This window comes from Capra hircus, chromosome 24 (genome assembly GCF_001704415.2).
Source record: "Capra hircus breed San Clemente chromosome 24, ASM170441v1, whole genome shotgun sequence".
In the NCBI taxonomy this organism is placed as follows: domain Eukaryota; kingdom Metazoa; phylum Chordata; class Mammalia; order Artiodactyla; family Bovidae; genus Capra; species Capra hircus.
Genome location: NC_030831.1, coordinates 23,308,127 through 23,335,615, shown reverse-complemented (window position 1 = coordinate 23,335,615; position 27,489 = coordinate 23,308,127). Strand labels below are relative to the sequence as shown.

The following is a 27,489-nucleotide window of genomic DNA, read 5'->3' as shown; positions in this document are numbered from 1 at the left end:
TCATTCAAAGTATATTAAGGTAGATACATATTCAAATTTCTAGATAACCACTAAAAAGAGTTAAAAGTAAAACTAAAAAGCCTCCAATTAAAAGATATTGTCAGAAAATGGACAAACAATAAATTCTGGAGAGGCTGTAGAGAATCCTCTTGCATTGTTGGTGGGAATGTAAATTGATACAGCCACTATGGAAAACAGTAGGGAGATTCCTTAAAACACCAGGAGTGAAACCACCATATGACCCAACAATCCCACTACTGGGTGTATACCCTGAGGAAACCGTAACTGAAAAAGACACATGCACCCCACTGTTCATGATAGCACTATTTACAATAGCTAGGACATGAAAGCAACCTAGATGTCCATCAACAGACGAATGGATAAAGAAGTTGTGGTACGTGAATTCAATGGAATATTACTAAGCCATAAAAGGGATGCACTTGAGTCCTAAAGCCTATTATACAGTGTGAAGTAAGTCAGAAAGAGAAAAACAAATGCCATACATTAACATGTATTTGGAATTTAGAAGGATGGCACTGATGAACTTATTTGCAGAACACCGATGGAGATGCATACAGAACAGACTTGTGAACACAGTGTGGGAAGGAGAAGAAGGGACAAATTTAAAGAGTAACACTGAAACATATACATTACCACATGTAAAATAGATAGCCAGTGGGAATTTGTTGTATGATGCAGGAAGCTTAAACCTGGTGCTCTGTGACAACCTAGAGGGGTGAGGTGGGGTGGGAGGTGGGAGGGAGATTCAAGAGGGAGGGGATATATGTATACCTATGCCTGATTCATGTTGATAAGTGGCAGAAACTAACATAACATTCTAAAGAAATTATCCTCCAATAAAAAAAGATATTGTCTGGCTGGAGATATATGTCAAATACCTAAATGAATCTTTCTATCTATTTATCTATCTATCTATCCATCCATTACTCTATACAGAAAGAGATGGTAGGGGACATTCAACAGCATGGTGTCACACAGAACCGTACTTTAAATGTAAAGAAAAAGAGAACTGAAAAGTAAAATGACAGAAAAACAAGTAGATAAAAATAAATAAGGATTTAGATTTGAATGACACTGTTCACTAATTGTCACTTAATGACAATTAAGTTGACTTAATTGACATATATAGAATACCACAGGAAAACAGCTACAGAATATTTTTATTTTTAGGTGCATATGAACCTTTCATCAAATCAAATAGTATACCGAACCATGGCATTCGTCAAATCAAATAATACACTGAACCATGGAATGAGTCTCAATAAATTCAAATTTAAAATTCCCTCAAAGATTCAGAGATTGAATACTCACTTCTGATTAAAACATGAGTCAAATAAGAAATCACAGGGAAAATTTTAAGATATTTTAATTTTCATTAATGTAACAAAATTTACCAAAACAAATGTGAAGAAGCTAAACTTTCACTTAGAAATATATAGTTTTCAATGCTTACACTGGCAATGAAGAGCCTAAAATTAAGCTAGAAAAGGAAAAACCCAAACTAACCAGAATAATCATTAAAAATTGAGAATAGTAATAATTTAAATGGGGAAATAATACAAAATATACAGAAGCAGCAGCACAGCTAAAGGTGGGTCTTTGACAGTATCAGTAAAATTCATAACCCTTTGGAATAACTTAATGAAAATAATAAAAATACATGAATTATCAATATCAGAAATGAGAAGTACAAATTGGATGTATCTAGAGGATTAACCTTGCTAAGTGAAATAAATCAGACAGAGAAAGGCAAATACTGTAAAATCTTAGTTGTATATGAAATCTAAAAACAAAAAAAAACCAAAATGTTAACAAACTCATAGATACAAGAACATGTATGTGTTTACTAGAAGGGAAGGTGATAGGGTGTTAGGTAAAATAGATGAAAGGAAATAAGAGATGTAAAACTCCAGTTATAAAATGAGCTATGGGATATAATATAAAGCAGAAGGAATATGGATATTATAATAACTTTGCTTGGAACGGATCATTATTAGACTTATCCTGGCAATCATTTTGTTACTTAGGCAAATCACTATGTTGTACACATAAAGTTAGGACTTCCCAGGTGGTTCACTGGGTAAAGAATCTCTTTGCAACGCACGAGACACAAGGAGACATGGATTCGATCCCTGGATTGGGAAGATCCCTTGAAGATGGGAATGGCATCCCACTCCAGTACTCTTGTCTGGAGAATCCCATGGACAGAGAAGCCTGTCGGGCTACAGTTCATAAGGTCGCAAAGAGTCAGACATGATTAAAGCAACTGAGCACAGCACACATAGAAGTTAAATATATTTCCAGAATTCATTTGTGAATTTTTTGGAGATGGCCATTCTGACTGGTGTGAGGTGTTATCTCATAGTAGTTTTGATTTCCATTTCACTAATAATTAGCAACGTTGAGCATCTTTTCATGTGCCATTGCCCATATATATGTTTTCATTGGAGAAATGTCCATTTAGTCATTTATTAATGTCTATTTCTACCTATTTTTGGATAGGGTTGTTTTGATTATATTTAATATAATTATATACAATTATATATTTACTTTAATTATATTATTTATTAATATAATCAGCCACATGAGCTGTTTGTATATTTTAGACACTAATTCCCTGTTAGTCTCACAATTTGCAAATATTTTTTCCCATTATGTGGGCTGGTCTTTCTTTTTGTTTATGGTTTCCTTTGCTGTGTAAAAAATTTTTGTGTTTAATTAGGTCCCACTTATTTATTTTTGATTTTACTTCCATACTCTGGGAGATGGATTGAAAAAAATATTGTTGCGATTTATGTCAGAGTGTTCTGCCTATGTTTTCCTCTAAGAATTTTATAGTGTCTGGCCTTACATTTATATCTTTAATCCATTCTGACTTTATTTTTGTGTATGGTTTAGACAGTGTTCTAACTTTTTACATGTAGCTGTCCAGTTTTCCCAGCATCATTTATTGAAGAAACTCTCTTTCCTCCATTGTATAGTCTTGCCTCCTTTGTCATATATTAATTGGACATAGGCCAGTATCATACTGTTTTGATGACTATAGCTTTGTAGTATAGTCTGAAGTCAGGGAGCCTGATTCCTCCAGCTCTGTTTTTCATTCTCAAGATTGCTTTGGTTTTTCAGGGTTGTCTGTGTCTCCATATAAATTTTAAGATTTTTGTTCTAGTTCTGTGGGAAAAAAAATGCCCTTTTTAATTTGATAGGGATTGCACTGAATCTGTAGACTGCCTTGAGTAGTGCAGACACTTTGGCAATATTGATTCTTTCAATCCAAGAACATGATACACCTGGAAAAAATTAATCTAAACACAGTACTTACACTTTTCATAAAAATTAACTCAACGTGGATCAGAGACCTAAAATGAAAAACTAGAAAATTCCTAGATGACAACCTAGCAAAAACCCACATGCCCTTAAGTGCAATAATTACCTTTTAGATATAATATCAAAAGCATGATCCATGAAAGAAGTAACTATCAGCTGAACTTATTGAAATGAAATTTTTCTTCTCTGCAAAATATGGTATCAAGAGAATTAGAAGACAGGCTACAGACTGAGAGAGAATGTTTGCAAAAGACACATCTGATAAAACATTGTTATCCAAAATATACAAATAACTTTCAAAACTCACCACAAAGAAAGCAGCTCAAATTAAAAATGGGCCAAAGACATTAAATGATGCCTCAGCAAAGAAGATACACAAAGGGCAAATAAGCATATGAAAAGATGCACTAAAAACTATGTTATTAGTGAAATGCAAATTAAAACGAGATCCCATTATATATACCTATTACAATGGTAAAAATCCAGAACACCAACTTCATCAAATCCTAGTGATACAGAACAACAAGAACCCTGCTTCACTGCTGGTGGGACTGCAAAATGGTACAGCCATTTGGGAAGAGAATTTGGTTGTTTTTTAAAAACTGAATGCACTCTTACCACACAATCCAGAAATCACACTACTTAGTATTCACCCAAATGAGTGGAAAATTTCTGTCCACACCAAAACCTACACACAGATGTTTACTCCAGCTTTGCTCATACTTGCCAACACTTGGAAGTAATCAGATGTCCTGCAATAGGTGGATGGATAAATAGACTGTGGTGCATTCAGACAATGGAGCATTATTTAGTGCTAGAAATAAAGGAGCTATCAAGCCATGAAAAGATATGGAGAAAACTTAAGTGTATGTTACTAAGTGAAAGAAGCCAGTCTGAAAATGCTGCATACTGTGATGTCCTGTATACAGCAATTTGGAAAAGACAAAACTAGGTAGACAATAAAAAACAACAGCAGTTCCAGAGGTGAAGAGCAAGACAGAAGAAGGGCAGAGTACAGAGGATTCTTCCAGGAGTGATAATACACTGTATGATATAATGATGGATATATATATCAATACATATTTACCTAAGCCCAGAAATTATATAACATCAAGAGTGAACCCTGAGGTAAATTATGAACTTTGGGTAATTATGATGAGTCAGTGTATGTTCATCTTTGGTTAAAAAATGTACCATCTGGTGAATGATTTTGATAATGCTGAGGCTATGTATGTGTAGGGGCATAGTTGTGTAGGAAGTCACTGTACCTCCCCTCTTGAGTTTGCTGGTAACCTAAAGCTACTCATTATCAGAGAAACGCAGATCAAAACCACAATGAGGTACCATTTCACGCCAGTCAGAATGACTGCGATCCAAAAGTCTACAAGCAATAAATGCTGGAGAGGGTGTGGAGAAAAGGGAACCCTCTTACACTGTTGGTGGGAATGCAAACTAGTACAGCCACTATGGAGAACAGTGTGGAGATTCCTTAAAAAACTGGAAATAGAACTGCCTTATGACCCAGCAATCCCACTGCTGGGCATACACACTGAGGAAACCAGAATTTAAAGAGACACATGTACCCCAATGTTCATCACAGCACTGTTTATAATAGCCAGGACATGGAAGCAACTTAGATGTCCATCAGCAGATGAATGGATAAGAAAGCTGTGGTACATGTACACAATGGAGTATTACTCAGCCATTAAAAAGAATACATTTGAATCAGTTCTAATGAGGTGGATGAAACTGGAGCCTATTATACAAAGTGAAGTAAGCCAGCCAGAAAGAAAAACACCAATACAGTGTCAGTTCAGTTCAGTTCAGTTACTCAGTCGTGTCTGACTCTTTGCAACCCCATGAATCGCAGCACGCCAGGCCTCCCTGTCCATCACCAACTCCCGGAGTTCACTCAGACTCACATCCATCGAGTCCGTGATGCCATCCAGCCATCTCATCCTCTGTCATCCCCTTCTCCTCCTGCCCCCAATCCCTCCCAGAGTCTTTTCCAATGAGTCAACTCTTCTCATGAGGTGGCCAAAGTACTGGAGTTTCAGCTTTAGCATCATTCCTTCCAAAGAAATCCCAGGGTTGATCTCCTTCAGAATGGACTGGTTGGATCTCCTTGCAGTCCAAGGGACTCTCAAGAGTCTTCTCCAACACCACAGTTCAAAAGCATCAGTTCTTTGGCGCTCAGCCTTCTTCACAGTCCAACTCTCACATCCATACATGACCACAGGAAAATGACCAATACGTGACCAGTACAGCATACTAAGGCATATATATGGAATTTAGAAAGATGGTAATGATAACCCTGTATGTGAGACAGCAAAAGAGACACAGATGTATAGAACAGTCATTTGGACTCTGTCGGAGACTGCGAGGGTGGGATGATTTGGGAGAATGACATTGAAACATGTATAATATCATATATGAAATGAATCATCAGTCCAGGTTCGATGCATGACTGGATGCTTGGGGCTAGTGCACTGAGACGACCCAGAGGGATGGTACGGGGAGGGAGGAGCGAGGGGGGGTTCAGGATGGGGAACACGTGTATACCTGTGGCGGATTCATGTTGATGTATGGCAAAACCAATACAATATTGTAAAGTAATTAGCTTCCAATTAAAATAAATACATTTTTAAAAAATAAAATTCATCCATGTCTTTGCACAGCTTGGTAGTGCATAGTTTTTTTTTAAAAAATTGACAGTATTCCATTGGAAAGTTGTATTATGGTTTGTTTGCATATTCACCTGACTGATATCTTGGTTGCTTTGTTTTGAGTGATTATGAATAAAGATGTTATAATTTAAAAAATATATTTTTAAAATAATAAATGAAAGATAAAGCTTTATATTTAGCTTTCAGTGGGAATAAAAACTGGCAAAATCATTTTATCTTTAAATTTTCGAAGCAGGAAAACAGGAAGGAGTCACGTTCCTTTTGCCTATGGGAAGTATATGGTGTCTTTTTTTTGTTTATTTTTGTAGTTTTGAAAAAAATGTACCCTATGAAACCTAAGAAACTCAAGTTCTTACACAGTTTTACTTACCTTGACTGATAAAACTTTTAATTACTACTTTTTACATTAGACATTCTTTTATGGCTTATCTAACTTTATAAGCAGTATTTTATAAATTATAAAAGCAACTCAAGCATGAAGAGCCATTAATGTGTATTTTATAATAAAGGATGGAGTAATACATGTTTCATAGCTCAAGGAAGACTGATTCATCTCGGGTACCAAGAATTTTAGGAATAGTGCCATTCCCTTCTCCAGGGGATCTTTCCGATCCGGGAGTCGAACCCACATCTCTTACATCTCCTGCATTGGCAGGTGGGTTCTTTACCAGTAGCGCCACCTGGGAAGTCCAAGAATAGAGGAATACAGTGCAATAAACATATAGATACTTTTTTAGACTTTTCTTCGTAGGTTTTAAAAAATCTTAACAAAACATTTTCCTTTCTTAAAAGAGAAATTCGTATTTCTGATTTTAACTAAAGCAGTTTTAACGGTACATATTTCCTTTCTTATATAGGATTTACTGTTTTATTTTATATAACATAATTAAGTTTTCTTCTGTCAAATATAAATTCCAAGATAACAGGTATGCTGTCTGCCTCATTCACTGTTATGGTCCTAGAAGTAAAAACTACCTGATTCATAGTAAGGGCTTAATAAGAAATAGGTAAATTATTTGTAAGCCAGTACATTAAAAACTATAAGTTTTTTCTATCATAATTATTAAATGCTTCCAGAAGTTTACTTCTGGAAATTTTTCTTTTTTATTCACTAGGTCATGTTGATTAGAGTTGAACAAAAGAAGAGAATGAACTAATTTCTAAATAGTTTTCACCATGATCTTGGCACGAGAGGTATGGCCAAAGTGAAGCAAAATTCTGAAAAGTTAAAATGCAAATTAGTACAGCCACTACGGAGAACAGTGTGGAGATTCCTTAAAAAAACTGGAAACAGAACTGCCTTATGACCCAGCAATCCCACTTCTGGGCATACACACTGAGGAAACCAGAATTGAAAGAGACACGTGTACCCCAATGTTCATCACAGCACTGTTTATAATAGCCAGGACATGGAAGCAACCTAGATGTCCATCAGCAGATGAATGGATAAGAAAGCTGTGGTACATATACACAATGGAGTATTGTTCAGCCATTGAAAAGAATACATTTGAATCAGTTCTAATAAAGTGGATGAAACTGGAGCCTATTATACAGAGTGAAGCAAGCCAGAAAGAAAAACACCAATATAGTATCCTAACACATATATATGGAATTTAGAAAGATGGTAACAATAACCCTGTATGCAAGACAGCAAAAGAGACACAGATGTATAGAACAGTCTTTTGGACTCTGGGGAGAGGGAGAGGGTGGGATGATTTGGGAGAATGGCACTGAAACATGTATAATATCATATATGAAACGAATCACCAGTCCAGGTTCGATGCATGATACTGGATGCTTGGGGCTGGTGCATTGGGATGACCCAGAGGGATGGTATGGGGAAGGAGGTGGAAGGGGGGTTCAGGATGGGGAACACGTGTACACCCATGGTGGGTTCATGTTGATGTATGGCAAAACCAATACAATACTATAAAGTAATTAACCTCCAATTAAAATAAATAAATTTATATATATTTTTTAAAAAAGCATGTTTTCTTTCAGTGCTCTTCTTCCCCCCAATTTAAACAGTTTAAAAGTGAACAATTTTTGAAGTTAGGAGGTGAGTATATTTTGCCATGAATATATACATACTCTACTATTTTCTTTATTTGCATATGGTGGCTCAGACAGTAAAGCATCCACCTGCAATGCTGGAGACTCCAGTTCAGTCCCTGGGTTGGAAAGATCCCCTGGTGAAAGGAATGGCAACCCACTCCAGTATTCTTACCTGGAGAATTCCATGGACAGAGGAGCCTAGCAGGCTACAGTCCATGGGGTTGCAAAGAGTAGGACATGACTAAGCATCTTGACAGTTTCACTTTCACACATTTGAAATTTTCATATATATTTTAAGCATTTTATATATTATATATATTTGGTTCATCTTATATTTTATGCATTTTATATATTTTATGAAATTTTTATATTCTATATTATGCATTATATATTATATATAATAATGCATTTATATCTATTATATATATATATTTCATATATTTTATGCATGCAGGCATGCTCAGTCATGTCTGACTCTTTGCAAACTCATAGACTATAGTCTGCCAGGCTCCTCTGTCCATGGAATTTTCCAGGCAAGAATACTGGAATAGATTGCCATTTCCCACTCCAGGGGATCTTCCCAACCCAGGGCCTGAACTCGACTCTCTTGCATGTGCAGGAGGATTCTTTACCATTGTGCCACCTGGGAAGCCCACATATACCTGTACAATATATACATATACAATGCATGCATGCTAAATCACGTCAGTCTTGTCTGACTCTTTGCAGACCCATGGACTGTAGCCTTGCCGGGCTCCTCTGTCCATGGGATTCTCCAGGCAAGAATACTGGAGTGGGTTGCCATTTTCTACTCCAGTGGATCTTTCTGACCTAGGGATTAAACCTGTATCTCTTACATTTCCTGCACTGGCTGCTGCTAAGTCGCGTCAGTCGTGTCCGACTCTGTGCGACCCCATAGATGGCAGCCCACCAGGCTCCTCCATCCCTGGGATTCTCCAGGCAAGAACACTGGAGTGGGTTGCCATTTCCTTCTCCAATGCAGTAAAGTGAAAAGTGAAAGTGAAGTCGCTCAGTTGTGTCCGACTCCTAGCGACCCCATGGACTGCAGCCCACCAGGCTCCTCCATCCATGGGATTCTCCAGGCAAGAGTACTGGAGTGGGTTGCCATTGCCTTCTCCAGCACTGGCAGGCAGGTTCTTTACCACTAGCACTACTTGAGAAACACACCACATATACAATACACACATATACATATATATAAATATATGTATTTTACATATATGTAAAAAACGTCTTTAAGTTCCTGTAGAGCCTTCCTAGTTATGAGTGGGTAATTTAAATTTGAATATCCATTCATGTTTCCCTGGTGGCTCAGAGGTTAAAGCGTCTGCCTCCAATGCAGGAGACCCGGGTTCAATTCCTGGGTTGGGAAGATCCCCTGGAGAAGGGAATGGCAACCCACTCCAGTATTCTTGCCTGGAGAATCCCATGGATGGAGGAGCCTGGTAGGCTACAGTCCATGGGGTCGCTAGGAGTCGGACACAACTGAGCGACTTCACTTTCACTTTTCACTTTCATGCATTGGAGAAGGAAATGGCAACCCACTCCAGTGTTCTTGCCTGGAAAATCCCATGGATGGAGGAGCCTGGTAGGCTACAGTCCACTGGGCCGCAAAGAGTCGGACACGACTGAAAGACTTCATTTTCACTTTCTTTCACTTTTCTTGTTTGCAAAGGTTTCATTTTGAAGGGTATATATTATAATTTTGATAAAGAAGAAAATACAAGCACCTTCAGAAACCAAAAGTACAATGATAAAATCTTGTACTCCATGATAGGTGAATGAGTAGCATGCACATGGGGTGCCTGGAACTAACTACAAAAAGGCTGGCTACTTGCAAAAGGTGCTTCCTCTTGACAGATGAAAAGACGTTCATTCCTCTGGGCAAATGTCAGTCCATTTATGCTGACAGAAATTAACACAACCTGGGATCAGCATTCACTCACACACGGCCAGCAGCCTTCACACAAAGGTCATCACTAAACACCCATACATCAGTCAAGGGGAGCCATTTCTGGAATCTTCCAAATCACTAACATCAACAGTAGCACGTTCTGCTTACTCAAAAAATCATCCTGCATACTATAAAACATCCAGCAATATGTGGTAAAAAAAAAAGTTATCAGTGCTGGCTAACTGTACTGAATGAAAGCCACCCTTTTTGCTGCCTTCATAATATTGCCCCTGTCTCTCAGGTAGAGTGATGTCTGAAAATAAATTCAGTTTGCTTAATGGCCCCTAAAAATATAGATGTGATGTGTCCTTAAATTCAGGTTATTTTCTCTTATTGCAGATTATAGTCATTATTTTGGCTAATAGGAAAAAGAGGTACAGAACTCATACGTTCTCCCTTCCTTTTTTCAACAAGATGATACTATATTTCTAATTTTGCTTTGGGGGTTGAAGTGCAATGGTGGCAAAGACATTTCTACTAAGCCCTACAAGCTGGGACTCTTTAAAGTTACTGTAGGTGTTGGGGACTCTCAGATGAGAGTTCCTTAGTTCTTCGAATGTCACCAGTGCTCAACTACCGGAAGACAGAAACGTCACTTGAACAGCAGTAACTGAGCATTAACTTCTTTCAAGGACAAGAGTTCAAAGAATGGCTTCTTAATTTTTTTTTCATGCAGATTTGAATTGCTACCTTCTTTTATTTAAAATACTGTAAATGGCAAAATCTCACTGAATAGTACAGTAACATTTAATACTTCGATGGTTCCCAGACACAATTTTTCTACAAAATGGTGGCGAGTCAACTTACTATTTCTAACAAAATAGAAAGCATCTATTTTTAGCAATGTGACTATGACCTGAGTCCTTGAATAGTGAACTCCACTTGTGCTTGATTTGAAGGTATATTGCAAACTCCCTGGAGGTGCATTCACAAGTCAATATGAAAATGCATTATACCAGATAGTTAAATTCTTGCTTTAGAATCAAATGGAATGCATATGGTTTACTGAATAAAAAGACACATTTCTTTTTAACTAATGCTATAACACATATACACATATGCATGTGAAAAGTGAAAGTCATTCAGCTGTCTCTGACTCTTTGAAACTCTATAGACTGTAGCCTGCCAGGCGCCTCTATCCATGGAATTCTCCAGGACAGAATATTGGAGTGGGTAGCATTAGCATTCCCTTCTCCAGAGGATCTTCCCAACTCAGGGATCCAACCCAGGTCTCCTGCATGGCAGGTAGATCCTTTACCATCTGAGCCACCACCCTGCGCGGTGTTGTTGTTCAGTCACCCAACTGTGCCTGACTCTGCGACCCCATACACTGTAGCACACTAGGCCTCCTGTGTGTATAATTAAAGTACCCAGTACCAACCAATTGCTTAGAAGTTAAGTTTTCCTAAAAGTTAACAGTTGCAATACAGTACTTAAGCATAAGTGAAAAAGAAAACAAAACACAACTCAAACAAATACAAACTAAAAAAAACCTGCCAAGTACCTTTAACTAAGTGGAATTAAGGCCTACAGAATGAAAGATATGTAACAAAGAAGAGGAACATCACTTTAATTCATATGACATACTTAATTTTAAATATTTATAGAAATGAATGTTGGTAGAAATTTGATATCAGTAGACCTCTAGTGGTTATTAGAGTAAATGATAATTTTACTATTTTCCATTATTGCCTCTCATAGCATAAAACAAAAAGTATTCAAGTGTACCAGGATATTACTTTCCATGGCAACAGTGCAAATATTAGCAAATATCTATTTATGTCTTTGGAAAAACAATATAAAAAATAAAACCAACTTCTGAAGTAAGTTGGCTACAAGCCACCAAATAAGAACATTCTACTCCGGCTATGCTTGAAAAATACCGTTACAGGTTTTAAAATCCAGGTATTTATCTTTCCCATCACAAAATAACTTCCATGAAGAGAGGAATCCAATGCATCTTTTTGTGTTATTTCTTTTCATCTCAGATAGTTGAAATATGCTAGCATTTTCCTGAAGCCAAGATATTTTAATCTTAATTTAAACATTTAGATTAATGATGCATGTTTTTACTTGCAAAGCAATAATGACCAATGAATACATGCTTTTATTTGCAAAGCAGACAATAAATGTGTGTTTTCTCTTTACTTTAGAATGAAGTGAGTGTCAGTTTTTGAGGATGATAGTTATAAAACTCTCAGCGTTGGTCAGGTCACAGAAATTCACAATAGGTGGACACAAAAAGGATTCTAATTGCAGGTAAAATGCCTCAGGTGAAATTAATTTCCTTCTTCTAAATTCAAGTTATTGTTATTAATGATGACTTTTGCCCTTTATTAATAAAGACAATTAGCAAGATGCAAAAGATGCCTTGACTTGCAACAGCATTCTTTGGGTGACATTATATTAATATATTATAGATAGAGAACAGACCCCAGGAGACAATGCCACATTGTAACAAGCCAACCACCTTCCACAAGTAAGAAATACATTCATTTTAGAAAGACAAGTGGAGGAGAAGACAAAACATTTAGCATGTCATGTTCAAGATAATTACGTGTACATAAAGACAAACCAATACGAAAAGTGGTAATTCAGTAATTACTCACACGGGATCAAAGTATATAATTTGAAAACATCTGTTTTGATATGGAGGAGGATTTCTAAAATGCCGAGCGATCATTTATAAAAGAATATAGGTATAAAATGAACCTGGTATCCAATTTCCTATAAAGTATTTAAAAAAGGAGGGAGGTTGATCAAAGTGATAAATTTAAGGTAACTGTGAAGGTTCCCTCAGAAAGGCTAACTTAGGGCTTTGTTGCAGATTTAATAATGGTTATCACTGACATGGTCACCAACTGAAGTGTACAAAAAAAGAAGTTTCCTTTATAACTGATTTCAGTTCATTGGCCCCACTTCTGGTCATGGAGGGAAATTTACAACCAATGAATGTAGTTCAGTCATTTCCAGCGAAAACTCAGTTTTTTTTTGTGTAACAGCTTAGTCTCTCTGGTAAACTAATCACGGTTCAAACCCTCACCACCACCACCAACACACACCCCCCTCCATCTTCTCTCTCTAGGAGCCTCAAGGATGCAGTGTTGTATGAAGCTTGGAAAGGTTTAAGCGAGAAGGAAAGAGAGCAATTTTTTCTATCTTTACTGTTCCCCGTGGAAGGCTTTCTCATCAGATGTCTATCCTTATTGAATCTGCTGATGGGGACCATGACTCTGCCAGGGACTCCAGTGATAATTTCAGGGCTTTTTCATCACAACCATGGAGATTCCTCCAGCTAAGCAGACCTCTCAGCTGCTTCTCCCTGCCAGTTCATCCCAGGTTGGTACGTGTTTGTAAGATTTTCCTTTAATCTACTGTGTTATCTCAGTACCTTGTGCTACTGCTATTGCACTCTTCAGATGCTATGTTGGACACATGGCATCTATGAAGTCTGCAGTTTTTCTGAATACCTCATGGGTAATGAGACCCACACTCTGTTCTTTTATCCTTCAAGCATATTTTAATTGCCCTGCCACCCTATCCATGGCCACAGGACTTTTCCCAGAAAACTATGCAGCTCATCCTTCTAAACTGTCCTGTTCCACATATAGCTGGACCATTAGCTTCTTCAAGGAGGAAAAAAATTCTTATGTAATTATGCATTCTTGTCCCTATAATTTATTCATTCAGACCTCTAGGCTTTTGTTCTTATTTTAAGCCAATTTCTTAGAATTCTATTTTATGTTTGGATCTTGCCATTGAAAGCCATGGTTTTAAAGGTATATATTTATGCTATTAATTTTTAAATATCCAGTACTCAGAAATGAAGCAATCAATTTTTTATTCTTTCTATACCATGCTTAGCCTGAGGACAATTCATCTGGAAAGCCCTAGTTTCTGCTTGAGAGGCAATGTGGCTAGTAGAAGGATTTGAAAAACCAAGCACACACAATTTAACATTAAAATATTGCTCCATCAAATATTTCACCTTTAACAGTTTCCAAAGTACACAACTTTTGCACAGTCTGTTGTTTCTACCGGAAGTGCTCGTGTATGTGTCCTTTTCCACCTGAGAACTGACGTTCGTCTTCTGGACCTATGTCAGTTCTGAGTGGTATTTCCAGCTCCTCCAAGTGAAAGTGAAAGTTGCTTAGTTGTGTCCCACTCTCTGTGACCCCATGGACTATACAGTCCATGGAATTCTCCAGGTCAGAATGCTGGAGTGGGTGGCCTTTCCCTTCTCCAGGGGACCTTCCCAGTCTCCTGCATTGCAGGCAGAATCTTTACCAGCTGAGCCAGGAGGGAAGCCCGTCCATGGCCAGGTTAAATTCAGGCCACTGCTCTACTCTCTCATGAGGAAGTATACTTCTCGCAGAGGTTGTTACTGTTTGTAAGGATAAATCTAGTCGTGTAACCCCAACCCACTAGACTCTATATCAGTGTTAATAGTATAGACCCTTTCTCTGTTTTGCACACTACTACATTTCTAACACTTTATATAGTAGTTCTCATCCATAGCAGATGACCACAGTAGATGGTCAATAAATTCTTATTATAAAGGACTATATTATCTCATTGGTTCCTATCATAGATTATGACTTTGTAAAGCAAGTATTACTCCTAATTGAAAACGGAAGGCTCTTGGATTAATAGTATGTCAAATGGCATGCATCAGGAATACACACGTCACATCCTAGAAACTGGATCTAAACTTTGGTCCTATGCATCCTGGTCCACTGCTGTCCATCATGCCACGTCCTTGTTCACTGTCATTGCCACCTTTAATAATAGCTGAAATCTGGTTTATAAAGAGTTCTTAGTAAATGCTTGCTCAACAAGGTAAAATATTATTTTATAATCAACAGAGCCATAGTTTAATGGGACGAAAATAGGAGACATGGTTTAATTTGGCAATAATAATAATATGTGATCCAAAAAACTATCTTGATATTAAACATGATGATAGTATTATTATAATATCACAATAGGATAAACATTTTTCAAAAGTAAGTGAAAGTACCTAGTCTGTTGAACTTATAAACTGTTCATATCCAGAATAACATTTTGTAGTCTTTTTTTAAGAAAGCAGGGATAGACCCTTATCTATAAATGTAAATGTAGAAGTTGGCCCATTTACAGATTGGCTGGCTGACAAGTCCTCTAACACATGTAGGGATACTGACAATTGTTAGAAAAAAACTATGCCCAAGCGGTAAATGGTTCTATTATTAACCACTCAATTTGCCAAATATAAATTCTCAAAACTACAGGCTCTCACAATCGTCTAACAAATTTTACTGGTCTACTTTTGTTCTTTACTTTGTAAACACAAGTAATTTTAATTTATAGTATTAAAAGTTTTCTTTTGAAGTTTGATGTTTTATTTTGAAAGTTTGCTCACATTTGTGTAGCTCTGAATCTAAGTCTACTTCACTTAATCTGGATAATTTCCACTAAAAGTTTTATTACATTAACATGACTATTATTGTTATGTAAAGTATGCTATTTTAAGACATGTGACTTGTCTGATTGATATTTCAAAATAGCCTATTCATCTAGATGCTTTATGCAGGAAAATGGTACTCTATCCAAAAAGTTGTACATTTTTTTTCTGTTGTTATTTCATACAAAGCAAAGCTGAAATGTTATCCCCCAAAAGCTTATTGGCATAACAAATCATTATTGGCATAAGCAGATGGTCATGGATGACAAGTGCTTTTTTCCCCCTCTTCTGCCAAACTTTGGTCTTATTATTTAGAATAAAGCATAGTAAAGTAAAATGAGAAGATTCAAAACAAGGAGTGCAGGAGAGGAGGTAAATTAAAATTTCTCATTGTCCTTTCCATACAAGGGAAGAATGGGCGAAATGAAAGAAATTGTCAAAAGTCAATTACATATTTAACAGATAAAAAGAAATATGAATTTTAAACACAGGGCAATTACTGTCAAGAATACTATTGAAACACACAGAATTTAAGTTTGCTACTCCCACTTTACAAAGCTAGGCAAAATCAATAGATTTCAATGGCTAGAAATAATATTTTAATTTCTTCATAACAATGCAGAAACAAAGATACATGCAAGAAAATAGTGAAGTATGCGGACCCATCTACAAGTAGCTATTATAGACACATTAAAAAGCACAGGCAATCGTAAAGTATTAGAATATTAATGCTTTGTTCAGAAAATAAGAACTTGATGGGATGGTTGAGCATGCATGGCATAAAATAATGTGTGTAAGTAAGCACAGTTACAGAATATAATAATGCAAACATTGCAGACTTGGGTGTGGGGCAATGTGAAAACTCATCTTTAAAGACGCAGGCTCCAGATCCAGAATTCCTGTGTTCCAATCTTGATTCTAGCACCTAGCAACTGGATAAAGATGGTAACTTAGCCTCGGCTTCTTCATCTATGCCATGAAAATAAAACCTTCCACTACTTCATAGGGTTGATGGGAAGTTAATTCTTGGGATAGTACCTGGCATACTGCAAGCAGTTAAGATGCTTTATTTCTCCTCGTCATCTATCTTCACTTTCATATGGAAATATGTAAAACAATAATCTGATTTTTATATGGTTGAATCCAGATAATAGTTTGGATGTTTTTCATCAACTCTAAAATAGAATTATACACACGACATGTACAGATGTGAGAGCTGGACCATAGAGAAAGCTGAGTGTAGAAGAACTGATGGTTTCAACTTATGGTGCTGGAGAAGACACTCGAGAGTCCCTTGGACTTCAAGGAGATCAAACCAGTCAATCCTAAAGAAAATAAACCCTGAATGTTCATTGGAAGGATTGACAATGAAGCTGAAGCTGCAACACTTTAGCCACCTGATGTTAAGAGTCGACTCATTGGAAAAGACCTTGATGGTGGGAAAGATTGAGGGCAAGAGGAAAAGGGGGTGACAGAGGATGAGACAGTTAGATGGCATCACTGACTCAAGGGACATGTATCTGAGCAATGTCTGAGAGATAGTGAAGGACAGAGGAGCCTGGTATACTGCAGTCCATGGGGTTGCAAACAGTCAGACATGACTTAGCAACTGAACAACAACATGACATTTTAGTTAGATAAACCACTCACGCTGTTGACATTCATTGAGAGTTAGCGCGTCCTCCTTGACACCAATTTAGAATACTTGCCTTTGTTCAGTGTACTAAACTCCCCCATACCCACAATGCTAATATGATTTTTCTTGATCACTTTATCGTAGATTTGAATAAAGTCACAGCTGAGCAGTTATAGGTCTTCCTTGTGGCTCAGTCAGTAAAGGGTCTGCCTGCAATGCAGGAGACCCAGGTTCAGTTCCTGGATCAGGAAGATCCCCTGGAGAAGGAAATGGCAACCCACTCCAGTATTCTTGCCTGGAGAATTCCATGGACGGAGGAGCCTGGTGGGCTACAGTCCATGGGATCACAAAGAGTCAGACATGACTGACTAACACACAAGCAGTCATGAGTTGTATCTGTTATTACTATGACGCTAGAATCTATTCTCCAAGACGTTGTTATACCATAGCAATAATGAGGTGTTAGTGGATATGTTAGTGAAACAAATCTGCACACTGAAAGATAGGCAGATAATATCTGACTGTCAAAACACTCAAAATTCCTGAAATGTATATAAACATTTGAGGTTGTCAAAGCCTTAATAATGTTGCTGTTGAAGAAAATCCCAAGACCCTCCAGTACCTGAGGACCTCAAGATAAATTTTGTGAAAAACACTTGAAGGAAAACAACCATTATTGTTGAAAGCACTAAAATTCTCTTTCCCTCCTCTCTTCTACCCCTCTATATACACATACATATATATGCAAATACTTATGCAGATACACACATTTGGGAAGAAATAGAAATAAGGGCTCTTATAAATGATGTTCTTAAAGAAAAAGAGAAAGTTAATTTCACATTTTTGTGATACCCATGAGTCCTTGTATTGATATAGTTTCTTACTAAAGGCATGAAGATAGGCAGGAAAAAGAAGAGAGAGAATGATTCTGGATGACTCTTGCAGTGAAGGCTGGAGGGGGAAAAGGGGAAAGTAGGAAGTCTGTTCCTTCAGCAATCACCCTGGTTTTCTAAGCATTCATCATAGCAATAGTTTGGAATTAAAATAACTCTTTAAAGATGTGAAAGGCTGGTGGGAAAAAGACAGGGATGTCTCCATCATGGTTTAATCCCTTTCTCTACTATGAGAAAACATTTAAACCAGTTTAGAGATACATACATCACCAACTCAATGGACGTGAGTTTGAGCAAAGTCTGGAGATTGTCCAAAACAGGGAAGCCTGGGGTTCTGCAGTCCATGGGGTGGCAAAGAGTTGGACATGACTCAGCGACTGAACAACAACAACAGGGATACACAGAAAATAATGGAGTCCTGTTTATTTTTTTTTTTAAAGAAAAATGATTCAGCAGGATGAAGGTAACAGAAAATGTTATAGAGGAAAAAGAGAATCCAAAAAGGGAAACACTCAGAGCATTCTGGGGCTGGACTTAATCTTACAGAGGAGTTATCTAGGCTTCTCAAGTTTCAAATGTAGGAATGGTTGTCCAAATATGTTTATTCTTAAGGCTGCAAAATTAGTTACTGGCAGAGCTGGGACAAGAATTCAGGTCTCAACATTCAAGGATTGCTTTATGTTGCCTTGTGAGTGAATTCACTTTCAGATCTCAAAGCTAGTGTATTATTCCATTGCTCCTGACAAGATTTGGGAGGCAGACAATGGAGACAGCACAGACAGGTAGCAGGAACTCCAAATTAAGATGTAAAGAAGACAGCTGACTACTCAACTCACAGGCTAGCAAAATCAACCACTTATCTAATATTTGGTAAGAAGAAGTGGATCTAAGAGATGAATACATCTTCACTACAGAAGCAAGCAAATGAAGAAGAAACTTTAAAACATCATTTCAAGTAAAAATCTACATTCTACTGTATGTCAAACACTGCTTGCTGTTGTTTAGTTTCTAAGTCACATCTGATTCTTTTGTGACTCCATGGACTGTAGCCTGTCAGGCTCCTCATGTCCATGGATTCTCGAGGCAAGAATACTGAATTGGGGTTGCCATTCCCTTCTCCAGGGGATCCTTGTGACCCGGGGATCAAACCCTCGTTTCCTGCATTAACAGGCAGATTCTTTATCAGAACGCAAGGACGCACAGTAAGTGAGTGAAACTCACTCAGTCATGTCCAACTCTTTGCAACCCCACGGACTATAACAGTCCATGGAATTCTCCAGGCCACAGTACTGGAGTGGGTAGCCTTGTCCTTCTCTGGGGATCTTCCCAATCCAAGGATCAAACCCAGATCTGCCCGCATTGCAGGTGGATTCTTTACCAGCTGAGCCACAAGGGAGCAGATTCTTTACCAGCATGCAAGGATGCACAAGATACACACGTTTCCTGCCTGACGGTGTTCCCCATCACAAAAAGTGAGACTGATAAGGAAAAAATTATACTATAAATTTATAATGAATATAATTAAATATCCTTTTTTTCTTTAATACCCTCCAACTATCTGTTCCTTTTATCAACCCACAATCTAATTATGACCTTTGTACACCCAATAAATAAAGATTTCTTATGGTCAATTTGGCCTCATTTTGTAACTGCTTTATGTCTCTGTACAATTCTCATGCAGCAGCAGCTTCAAAACCTACTCAACATTCAGATTATTTTTGCCTAGAGGATAAAGCCATTAAAAAAAAAAAAATAAGAGCTAGCTGCCCACAGTAGCAACAAGAAATTTGTAATAACCACAGGATGGCATTGGCTTTACAGTGGGAGTTTATAAAGCTAGCTAGATGATAGTATGAAGAAACAAAAACAATTAGAAAAAAAGGTATTTTTGCTCAAGACTTTCAAATTAGGAAAATTCAAGAGGTTCCGATTCTATAATACGGCCAGACTCATGGATTTGTAGGTTCAAATTTTATCTGAATACATTTACAAAGGATATGTACTTGCTAACAGCCCTTCCATGTGACATGAATTCTTGACCTTATTTTTGTATTACTGGACAGACAAAAGAATGCTCACACTACCGCACAATTGCACTCATCTCACACACTAGTAAAGTAATGCTCAAAATTTTCCAAGCCAGGCTTCAGCAATATGTGAACCGTGAACTCCCTAATGTTCAAGCTGGTTTTAGAAAAGGCAGAGGAACCAGAGATCAAATTACCAACATCCGCTGGATCGTGGAAAAAGCAAGAGAGTTCCAGAAAAACATCTATTTCTGCTTTATTGACTATGCCAAAGCCTTTGACTGTGTGGATCACAATCAACTGTGGAAAATTCTGAAAGAGATGGGAATACCAGACCACCTAACCTGCCTCTTGAGAAATTTGTATGCAGGTCAGGAAGAAACAGTTAGAACTGGACATGGAACAACACACTGGTTCCAAATAGGAAAAGGAGTACATCAAGGCTCTATATTGTCACCCTGCTTATTTAACTTGACAAATGCTGGACTGGAAGAAACACAAGCTGGAATCAAGATTGCTGGAAGAAATATCAATCACCTCAGATATGCACATGACACCACCCTTATGGCAGAAAGTGAAGAGGAGCTAAAAAGCCTCTTGATGAAAGTGAAAGAGGAGAGCGAAAAAGTTGGCTTAAAGCTCAACATTCAGAAAACGAAGATCATGGCATCTGGTCCCATCACTTCATGGGAAATAGATGGGGAAACAGTGCAAACAGTGTCAGACTTTATTTTGGGGGGCTCCAAAATCACTGCAGATGGTGACTGCAGCCATGAAATTAAAAGACACTTACTCCTTGGAAGGAAAGCTGTGATCAACCTAGATAGCATGTTAAAAAGCAGAGACATTACTTTGTCAACAAAGGTCCGTCTAGTCAAGGCTATGGTTTTTCCTGTGGTCATGTATGGATGTGAGAGTTGGACTGTGAAGAAGGCTGAACGCCGAAGAATTGATGCTTTTGAACTGTGGTGTTGGAGAAGACTCTTGTGAGTCCCTTGGACTGCAAGGAGATCCAACCAGTCCATTCTGAAGGAGATCAGCCCTGGGTGTTCTTGGAAGGAATGATGCTAAAGCTGAAGCTTCAGTACTTTGGCCACTTCATGCAAAGAGTTGACTCATTGGAAAAGACTCTGATGTTGGGAGGGATTGGGGGCAGGAGGAGAAGGAGACGACACAGGATGAGATGGCTGGATGGCATCACCAACTCGATGGACGTGAGTTTGAGTGAACTCCGGGAGATGGTGATGGACAGGGAGGCCTGGCGTGCTGCAGTTCACGGGGTCACAAAGAGTCGGACACGACTGAGCGACTGAACTGAACTGAACTGGACAGACAAAACTTAATATTCAAAGACTAAATTGTCTAGTATCTTCTATTTGTTTCCAATAGAATTTTGGCATCACCTAGGGGAACAGAAACATTGAACACTGGATTCATATGTAAAAAAAATAATAATAAGTAGAAACCTCAATTAAATAGAGTCGGAGGATCAGAAAGAGGACTTTCATACCCTGCAATGATAACAGAGCCCAACAGGAAGAACGATACCTCTTGTTTCCTGGCATAGACTCAGCCAACAAAAAACCCATGGACTCTTCATTGACTACAATCGTCTAACTCCCTTTTGCCCTCTATAAAAGAGGGCTCCTTCTCATGTATGTGAGGACTTCTATGAGGCTCCTCATGATTAAAGACCCTAAAATAAAACTCTGCTGAGCCTGAATAAACCCATCTTTCCTGGAGAAATATCTGGCAGTCTATTTGTTTTATGTCAACATTTTGGAAACCATACAGAGACCAGAGAAAACACCTGAAGACTCCTGGGCTGGTGGGCAAATGAGTGTGAGACCAACAATTGAGTCCCCTGTTCCCTACTGCTTTCTTGCCAACCCTGCAGTTTGCAGGCATAGCTTTCCCCTCAATCTGAGTTCACACCCTGTTTGTGTTTGAAGCTCTCCAGACTTGTGATCTACTTTAAGGTTTTGTCTATGTAGTTAAGGCCTTGTCTGTATGTGAGCAGTCACTTAGCACTGTGGACTGATTTTACTATCAGACTGTTTCAACCAAAACTGGCTGAGAAGCCATCTGCCCATTTCTTTGAGAACAGAGGCTGCTTCACTAAATCTGTGCAAGTTCAGCCATTCCATGGGTCCAGTCTTTTGGAATAGGGGCTGTTTTCTGGCAACTGGCTGGAAAGCCTTTGGCCTGGCTCCTCCAGTACCATGCTGTATTCTTAGACAGTCTGGTGTTAGGGCTAAAGGCTATTTGCACTGGAAGCTGTTTAAGCTGGAAGCTGTTTGAAATTGAGCTGTTTAAAGCTGTAGGTTATTTAAGTTGTTTGAAAATTGTTCTTTTACTCTAGACAAAAACCCCTGAGAAATAGATCCTACTATCTAAATATTATGAAGGTTCCCCTTCAAGACGTCTGTTTAAAATTTATGTTTAAAAACCACGGTGTTTCCTCATGTACATTTCTAACTAAATGGACTGACTTGACCAAAGGCAATTCAGAATATCAAAGGCCATTATGGAGAACTTTGGAAATTACCAAACTTAATTTCCTGGAAATGGAATTGAACTACATAACTCAGAAATTTCCAGAACTGAGTGCAATATTTATTTTGATTTACTAGTATTTGCAAGTTTTCTAACTTTATGAGGAGTCTAAAATTGCCTCTCTGAAAATTAAGATTTTAAGATTGTGGCAAACAAATGATTAAAGAAAGCAAAATGGCTCCCAAAGCCCCAGGCTCTTCCTCCTTCAATTCTTTGTCTCAGATTTGGCCACTGGTGCCATCCTGTCTCTCTCCCTTGACTTCTCCCATCAGACTCGGCCTTCAGCACCATCTTCCTCCTTCCTTCCTACAACTATGCCTCCTCTACGCCCCCAGTTCCTTCACATCAATTCTCTCTCCAAACTCCCCCTTTCTCTGAAACTCCTCTCTCTCCCTTTTTACCCGAAATTACCTGGATCTGCCACTTTAAAATTAAACCCTCTGAGGATCCAGAGGCTAAACTCTTAATTACTTATATTCCCTGGACTAAGACTGAACTGTGAGCCATAGTCAAAGATCTTCCTAAAGTAACTGAAGATCTTGACAGACTTGCTGAGGAATTTAATATGGTCATTTAAACTTATCAACCTGGTTTCTTAGATTTATATCAGATCGATTATAAGGCTGTTGGTAAAGGTCAGGCCCAGCACTGGATGAAAACCACTAATTGGGAAAATGCTGAAAGGTCTCTGGAATTAACATCAGGAGACTAGCCTGCTAACCTACGCACAAGCAGGCTTGAGCATTTGCTAGGCATTTTCATAGAGCTTTTCCAAAACTTGCTAACTGGAACAAGATTCCAGCCTGGAAACAAAAATCTGATGAACCTGTTCATGACTTTACAATCAACTTCAGATTATTTTAAAGAAAATTCTGATCTTCCTTCAGATGTTGGTTCCTCCCAGGTATTTTGTAACTCCCTGTTTATTCATGGACTGAACTGGGATCTTTCTCTTCTAGTAAACTGGACCATGATGAAATGGGAACTGTGTCCACTTCAGATTTAGTGAATTTGGCAAACCAGGCCTCTCACACCCTAGGTGAGTCACCTAAAAGGGCCATTACTGAAATTCTTAATCTTCATATCCAGCAAATGAAGACTCCTAAATGAAATCAAAATCCTCTTGGTTTCTGCTATTATTTCAAACAGCCAGGACATCAGAAAAGAAACTGTTACAAATTTAGGCATGCATTCTAACCAGTCTTGCCAACACCTTCCCAGCTCTCACTGACAAGTTTCCAAAGAACTATGGGGTTCTTCCCAGTTCTCTCTCTTACTGGGCTTGGAGAAGCATTTTTCCAGACTGTGGATGAACCTCTTTCAATCCTAATTGACACTGGAGCCACATTCTTGATGCTCAAACACAGACACAGAGTACTAAAACAGTTCTAGTGGGAATCGCTAAGGAACCTGTCTTGGAACCTACTTACTATATTCCCTTTTGTTTAAGCCCTTTGAGAAATATACACCCCAGTTTTCCCTCTTTAGTTTTCAGTGCCTATACATTTATTAGGCTGGGAGTTTTTAGGTATCACACTGGAATTTCTTTCTCGCAAAAAGAGTAAATAATTCTAAAATTTCATGGTAGTCATCGAAGTTACCAACCAGGTGAATTAAATAACCTTTTGGCATCTTTAATTTGTTCCATCTCTGATAGTACTAGAACATTCTCTAGAAACACTCCTTACTCCTACTGAATCAGTTACCAAAATCCCTCCAAATGATAGTGGCAAAATTCATAGCATATCTTCCATCAAAATTCAAAGAGATGCCTCAAAACCTTTTCCCAGAATCAATCAATACCCTATAAGCAAAGCAGCTCAAGGCATAAATCCCATAATAGAAGATTTCAAGGCTGAAAGGTTCATTATTCCTTGTCAAAGCCCCTGTAACACTCCTATTTTACCCGTGAGAAAATCTAAGGTCTGAGAATGGAGGTGTAATTAGGACTTCTAAGCAATAAACAACACCATTCCACTCTGTTGTTTCTAACCCTGATAGGTTACTAGTCTTCATTCCTACCAAAAGTAAATTCTTTACTGTAATTGACTTACACAGTGCATTCTTTAGTATTTCAGCTGATGAAACCGGTCAATACACTTCTGCCTTCACTTGGGAAGGAAAACAATTCACCTGGACAGTAATGCCTCAGGGTTTTACTGACAGCCCTTATTTCTTGCAAATCCTAAAGGCTGATCTGATATAAAGTTCCCTAGAGGTTCAGCTTTGTTGAAATATGTGTATGATTTACTTCTTTGCTCCTTCTCAAGCCTCCTCACAGGAAGATTGCATCCAAGTGGTAGAGCTTTTGGTCTTAAAGGGGCAGAAGGTTGACAAAAACTTTGCAGTTTGTCCAAACCCAGGTTCAGTATTTATAGCATATGATATTTGAACTAGGGCTTCACCTAGATACAGACAGGCTTCAAACTGTCCTAAATTTTCCCAAACCCAAAACTAAGTGCCAGCTGCAAGGCTTTCTTGGGCTAGTTAGTCACCGCCAAAATTGAATTCTAAATTTCTCTCTCATGGCCAAATCTCCATGTTTTACTAGGGAATAAAAACTCCAATCAAATTATCTGGGAATAAGTGACTTGCTTAGCCATTAAGGCCTTAAGGGAGAGTCTGATGAACTCATCTGCCCTTGGGCATCCCAATTATTAGATTACCTTTTTTCTTTTTCTATAATGTAAAGGAAGGAATGGAGTACTTGCCCCAAAACATAAGGACCACCATCACCCACAGGGTGTTACAATCAGCACCCGGACCCTGCCGCTTAGGGCTACTCCCCTGGTCTTAGAGCCTTTACCACCACTGTTTACTTGGTTAAGACCTTCAAGAAAAGTGTTGTGGGATTTCTTTTAACCATGTTTGTACTTCATGCATTTCAGTACCATTTTTGTACCACTCCTGAATTCTCATCATACTCATTTCTCATTCATCACCACACCTCCCTATGAGGTCCCAGTAATTGCTCCTCACGTAAGTCTTTTACATTGTAGCAATCTTAAACCCTACCACTTTCCTCCCTTCTGTCACTGAGGAAGTCCCTCACAACTGCTTAGCACTAATGTAGCACCTCCTGACATCACGATCATCTATAGTAAACTTCTCTGGAGTGACCCTGTCAGTTTGCCATCAGAGATAATGACCTTATGAACCACACCTTGTAACCTGGAAACTTCACCTATTGGAAAGAGCACCTCCAGAAGAACTCCTCAAACTCGATGGCTACTGCTGCTGCTGCTGCTAAGTCACTTCAGTCGTGTCCGACTCTGTGCGACTACAGAGACGGCAGCCCACCATGTCCCTATTAGGTACTTCTAGCCCTAGCCCCACCAAACTCCAAGAAATAGATTCTTAGATTCAAATGACACATCCACAAAAAGCACTGAACGCTGAATAGACCCTGAATGCGTATCATCTGGTGATATGAAAGTAAACATTTCCTAGAATTGAAGCAGGTGAAATTTGATAAAAACAACTTTCCCAAGATATCAGGACCAGGCCGGTTGGAATATATGTGGACCAAACTTTTGATGATGACATAACACTTCAGATGTCTATGATCTTGATAACATATAGACCTGAGACTAAAAAATAAATAAATAAAAGTGCCTGAGAGTTCTCCCTAGTGCCGTTCATCATTATTCAAATCTGACCTCAATAGTTTTCTAATCTGTGCATTTTCTCTCTGACATGAAACATTACTCTTAGGAAAGGTCCTTTCTGATGCTGAGGGACAAAAAGCCATTGAAACTATATAGAACCTTACTCTTGGCCAGTGATGCTTTCAGAGAAAAAACTTGCTCTAAAGGGGGGAAAAAAATCAACATAAAGTTGAATTAAATAGAGCTGGGAGACAAGAAGGGGAAAGTCATGCCCTGTAATGACAACAGAACCCAACTGGAAGAAGAAAGACTTCACTTGTTTCCTTGGAAGGATTCAGCCAATGACAAGCCATGGACTCTTTGTTTACTATAACAGTCTCAACTTTCTTTTCCCCTCTATAGCATTATTTTCCCCCTCTTACCACTTGGGAACTTACATGTGTCTCACCATTATTGCATACCCCAAACTGTAATTCTCTGCTAATCCTCAACAAACCTGTCATTGATGGAGAAGTATCTGGCAGTCTATTTGATTTCAATCAACACATGTAATCATTTGTGAACCAACAATCACTACCACGAAGAAAATGACAAAACACAAGAGCAATACTTGAAAACAAAGAATTAACCCAGAAGTAAAATTTTAAGTTAACCCTCTACTGATCAGATTAGACTCTCGAAGGCAAGCCTAGAATCAAGCCAACTTCCCCCAGTTTTCCAGGGGCCCAGTATGGAGCTAAAATTGGACTGGTCACTGGGGTATACAAACTTGAGATTGAAATCAGTAAGCTAAATTTTAATCAAACACTCTCTTATATGAAAAATCACTTATATAAAATAAGAATCAAAAAGCAGAATTTTAACTTCAGAGAAAAGTAAAATTTCAAATAATATGATCCTAAATACAAGAAGAAAATAATATTCCCCACAAAAGCATATTAAATAAGTGTACAACTCAGCATCTTTTTTTATACTTAATCTTTATACATAAGTCAAGTTGCTATTTCTTCTTCTGCTTTCAGAAATAGAGAATTACTACTTAAAAGCTATTTCAAATGATTAAATACACTCACACCAAGATGCAAACACAAGCATAATAATGTTAACAAAAAATCTAGCAATCAAAATTTCCTCTAAATCAAAGTAACATTCCTTACAATTAATTAATGATTTTCTCAACAAAGCTTACAATAATACATTATATTTCTGCAAAATTATAATATAATTACTTATAGAGCAACTGCAATGAAAAGAAAGCTCT

At 38.1% G+C, this 27,489-nt stretch overlaps 1 protein-coding gene and 1 non-coding gene across 3 annotated transcripts in view; one reads left to right on the top strand and one right to left on the bottom strand.

Moving 5' to 3' along the window:
- NOL4 (nucleolar protein 4) overlaps window positions 1–27,489 on the bottom strand; it is a 468,589-nt gene that overhangs the window by 286,072 nt on the left and 155,028 nt on the right. The window lies entirely within an intron of this gene.
- On the top strand, window positions 9,412–9,483 carry TRNAW-CCA. Its single transcript has one exon. It is a non-coding gene; the product is annotated as a tRNA-Trp (tRNA).